At 33.4% G+C, this 5,151-nt stretch overlaps 1 long non-coding RNA gene across 1 annotated transcript; it reads right to left on the bottom strand.

Moving 5' to 3' along the window:
- Positions 1–1,923: 1,923 nt before the first annotated feature.
- Positions 1,924–4,136, bottom strand: LOC133861771 (uncharacterized). The gene is made up of 2 exons (XR_009899074.1): positions 2,727–4,136; positions 1,924–2,623 (listed from the first exon to the last, which is right to left on the bottom strand). It is a non-coding gene; the product is annotated as an uncharacterized LOC133861771 (long non-coding RNA).
- Positions 4,137–5,151: the final 1,015 nt, after the last annotated feature.

Below are 5,151 nucleotides of genomic sequence, written 5' to 3'. Positions count from 1 at the left end.
ATGTATAGGTATATCATGTATGCTTAAGTATGGATTTCTGTACGTGACCTAATGCTTAATTTTTTTGAAGGAGAAAAGGGCATTGTCACATTGGTGATCTCAAATCAATTGCAGATTCAATTTCGTGCGAGGATGGCGAAACTTCAGGAGGAAGTGACTAGAAAACAATAATAATGGGCAGTGGTTCCAAATGGATCGAAAGCTTAAATATCATATCAGCAATAGAGATTTTGGCATTTCCACTTTGAAAGGATATATAACATGGCATAGGGTTTTCTACAAAAGGTGCAAGTAGTCCATGTAGAATATGTTCTTTTCTTTGTCAATCGAGAATCATTAGACAAGAGGTACATTATCCAATTATTAATTAATAATCTTACTATCTTAGGGCTCCAAATTAATAATTACCAGTATATATATGGTAAAGAAGTATTAGAAGCTTGGCCTCTGATTCTATTGAAGGGATTAATGTTTATGGAATATATATAGTCTTGCCCTGTCTTGGGATTTTTTCAAGATCTCATCTCTATGAGAGAGACGTGGCCTCATTTTCCATTGAATATATTGCCAAGAGCAACCAGAGAGTGAACTTGAAAATTCACATGGATTATTCGCTGTATATGCTTTTATATGCAAGAGTGGTGGTGGATATAAAGGGACCTCTTGCTTCAATTTGACCGGTCAAGGATTAGAATTTGATCCAAAAAGCTGCATATTTGCATGTGAAAAAAAACAGAGTTGGGACGGATGTGGATTTGAATATTAACAACATTCTTTGAAATATTTGGCAGGACAGTAGTTGATTTCAGTGGAGGGTATCACCCCTTACCATATCTGACATAACTCTTCGGTTATCAGTTTAAATAATAATTCCACGTAAAGTGTTTGGAATTATTTTTACATCATTGGCTAGGTGTCTTCGGTGGAACTGGTCAGACTATGACTAAACCCACTTAAGGAAACACTTGCAGTCTCCCCATCTAAGCCATTCTTACCATTAGGGTAGGTACTACTATAGTCATGCCCAAATACAAAAACTAGTAGCTATGATGGCTCCCTCCCACCTTTTTCGCTCAACTCAATTGTACGCAAGTGTACTTAGGTACGAATGATCCCACTCACCAAGTGGAACATCATACCGAATGGACTTTTAGGGTTTTCAAGAGAACTCTTAGTAATCTATATTGGATATATACCACATTTTGAACAACTAGTCATCTTGGAGATATATAGTCGCCGATTAAGCAGCCTAAGATTTTAGCTTTATGCTTTCCAGACGATTGTCATTAATTTCGATCTGATGAAGACCTTGACAGGACCGTCTCTCAAGCTTATATGTCAATTGGTGATATGGATTTTCACTCAGAAGGCCTATAACCTCACCCAATCAGGAAATGATTATATATATGTATCGATCGGAATTAATAGGGATTTAATCTAGCAAGTCAAGTTCAATGATATTTCATTAAAAGGACGAAAAATTCTTTAAGCCAAATATGCCAATGAATTGAAACTGATTTTTCACAATCATTAGAACTTTACTATGGATTTCCATTTTCTCTTGGTGGTAGGACATTTTAGCTTTTCACCTTTCTTATGGATATATTACTTGTCATTTAATATTATATCAAAGCAAAAGTCTTAAATTTAAATCTTGTTTTTGTAATTTGACTCCCATTATTTCAATTTGTTAAATTACTATTTGTTTTAAAAGCTTAAACTGATAGGAAATGGTTTATTTAATTATTTAGTTAATATTTTAACACATCCCCTCACGTGTGAGCTTAAACTCACCCTTAATAAATGAGGTCCAACATATGAAATATTTAATTGAAATGAGAGCTGGAGAATGACGGAGACAACATTCGAACTCAAGATCTTTGTTCTGATATGATGTGAAATTTAGAAATAGAATGAAGAAGGTAAAAGAAAAACTTTAATTTCATTTTGAATGAGTTTGTGTATCTTGAACGTTTACACTACTGCAACCTATTTATATACTAGAAACTAGGAGACACGTCTCACCAATTCTGAATTACATTAAAAACGATTGATGTTGTACATGGAAATACTCGGCTTGCATGCCTCTTTACGCTTGATGCTGAGTATGGTAAGAACTTGGTGCTCAGGTTGCTTGTCCTTTGCGTCCACTTCTAATTTCCTTAACACAACTAAAATAGTTAATAGTGTACGTGTTATTTGGTTTCACGCATGAAGAAAAAATTAAAAATATTAATTTAAATACTTAAATTTACATTTTTCTATCTAATTAATTTTTGACTAATTAGTAATTTAACAAAGATTAACCTGACCATTACCAGGCTACCAGCAACCAAAAAACTTAGGACTATGATGGCGATAATAACTAAACGTACAAAGACAATTAATAGATGTTGGGGAGAATTCATGATCCTTTACCTATAACAAATGGCATTGATCCTTTCGGCATCTAATATTTAATGGAGGCATGCTTTTGGATAAGGAGTGAGGGAGGCGCAGCCATCAAGAGCACAATTTCCAGATCGAGCACATAAATACTTCATAAATGACATATTCAGATATGTCCAGATCGAATTGCACATATAGATAAAGATGAACTCTACAGGATTTGGCTTTAGTACTTCTGGAAAAACAAATTCATGCAGGATTAAGATTCTGTTGTAAGAAAACGTGATTGTCACTAATAAGAGAAGCTTGGACCATAAAATATGTGGCGCAGGACATACCTTTATTGATAAGGATCAGTTGAAGAAGCTACAGGCTTTAAGAAATTTTATAGATATACTTCATATATACACAGAAGATACTTGCATGGTAATGCCCCAAAACTGAAAGTATAATTTATAATTATGAAAAGCACTAAATTTTTGTCAGGAAATCTTGTTAATTAATATGATCAACATAAAGGCCTAGAGAAAAAGAATATATAAGTCATGATGCTTAGGAAACAAGGGCTAAAACCCAGGCTAGCTAGGTTATGGCCGGTCCAATCAAACTTCTTGCATCGAATTCTAATTATATATAATCAGTCATGATTTTCTACGTTTTCTGTCATTTGAATTTGATTATGCATGTATTGAGAATCGATTGACACGAAAAGCATAATATCTTCTGCAAATAATTTGTTACGTACATTAAACACGAGCCTATTTGATTACATGAATGCATGTTAGTACACATACTTACAATTAGTATTATACAACAATAAACTTTAGAGGAATAATTTAAAGCTAATAAGCTTCAAGAAATTAGTGACCTGACAGCGTTTTGACTTAATTAATTTCGTTTCCAACTTCAAATTCACTAATTAATTAGCTGATTTGAATACATATTAAAAACAAGCTAGCACAGGATCTATCGTCAGCAAGCAATCAGGGGATTGAGAAATTTTGTGAGGGGATAGAGAAATCACAACCACAGTGCCTTTAGCTAGGTTAGTTAAAAGTATCCAAATCTACCTTTGAGTTTTGTGATCGACGGCCAAGCTGTAACCTATGGTACCAATCACAGGCCTAAAAAACAACATAATTAGTTTTCATCTATAGGTTTCAGGGCTAGCTAGAGATAGAGCATCTTGCACAGTTTCCCCAGCACGTCCAATATAACCTGCAGAGAAAAAATAGGGAAAAAAAAACATTTTATTGGGATCTCTAGTTAGCATAATATTGGTGTTTAGAGATCTCAAAATAGATCTCAACAAAAAGAGCAGAATTTGATGTCAGGAAGAATAGTAGTAACACTAAAAAAGAGTAGGGCTTATGGGGATGACTGAAGCATATATAGAAGCATAGAGGGGATAAATAAAGATAATAATAATAGGCAAAGAACAGGCTCATATATCGATCGATAAGTGACATGCTTTCACTATATATGAAGTTGAAGCGAGGGGCTGAGGGTGATGACAGAAGAATAGAGAGCACAAAGGAGTGAGATGCTGCAGTTCCATGCATTTCATCATCAGTGCTCTCTATCTTCTGTCAGCAACATCACCAGTGCCTCCTCTACTTTAAAACAAATTAATTTGTTCAGGATTACACATTTCAAAAGCTTCAGATAGACTAAAGCTGGCCGGGCTTCCAACCCTTTCCCTATATATGGTAGAAAAGATGAGGAGACAACAATAGAGAGGAGAGAGAGTTGGGGGTGGGGGGGTGTGGAAGAACTGAATGTTTGGGATGGAGTATAAGAGACTACCCAACACCTCTATTTATAGTGAAATGGTTGTGCCTATATTCCCAGTCCTCTGGCTCCTCTCGCGAGATGTATCAATGAATATAATATGTCACCATAAAATTCATGATAATCTGTGTTCACACATTCCAAAATAATTACGATTAACCAGTTGTTCAAAAAAAAAAAAAACGATTAACCATTTATGCCTAACATATATATCATGGTAAAATGGCTACGTACCTTAATGGACTCCATGTTAAAGTTGGATCTTTTTGTTAAATTATCAGTTATTTTAAAATTTTAGTACGATAAAAAAAAAAAAAGGTAAATTTAATTATTTAATTAATATTTTAACACTTCATCTAACATGTGGAACCAAACAACATATGGACTATTTTAGTTGAAATGGGAAATAAAATTTAGAGTCAAGCTTCGAATTCAAAACTTTTAATTTAATCTTATGTTATAGAGTTTTAATTAAATGATTAAATTTATCTTTTCTTATCAGACTATCAACTTAAGCTTTTAAGGTAAGTGATGATTTAATATGGTATCAAATTAAAGCAAAGATCTTGATCGAGTTTGAACCCTACCTTTGTAATTCACTTGTCATTTTAATTAATATTTCATTTTAAATGAGAATTTGAGCCCACGTGTGAACGAGAATATTAAAATGTTAATTAAATAATTAAATTCATTTTTTTTTCCTATAATTAAGCTTAAGCTTCAAAATTAAGTGGTGATTTAACAATTTTTACACCAACAAACCAACCTGTCAACTCAAATGCAAGTCAATCAGTGGTGTGATTCCCTTAAAACCTTTACAATAGGCTACTTAATTTTGGTGTTCTGTGACTGAATTCTCCCAATATTGGATTACAAAAATGCCCACATTCTCTTACCCATATGTTTTATTAAAAGTATCCCTAGTGAGCTCTCTAAATTTTAGCTAAAAAAAATATACTTTTGCTATTTTAA

The sequence above is a fragment of the Alnus glutinosa genome, chromosome 2 (assembly GCF_958979055.1).
Source record: "Alnus glutinosa chromosome 2, dhAlnGlut1.1, whole genome shotgun sequence".
Taxonomy (NCBI): domain Eukaryota; kingdom Viridiplantae; phylum Streptophyta; class Magnoliopsida; order Fagales; family Betulaceae; genus Alnus; species Alnus glutinosa.
The sequence above is the reverse complement of the archived record's forward strand: the minus strand, read 5'-3'. Positions and strand labels throughout refer to the sequence as shown.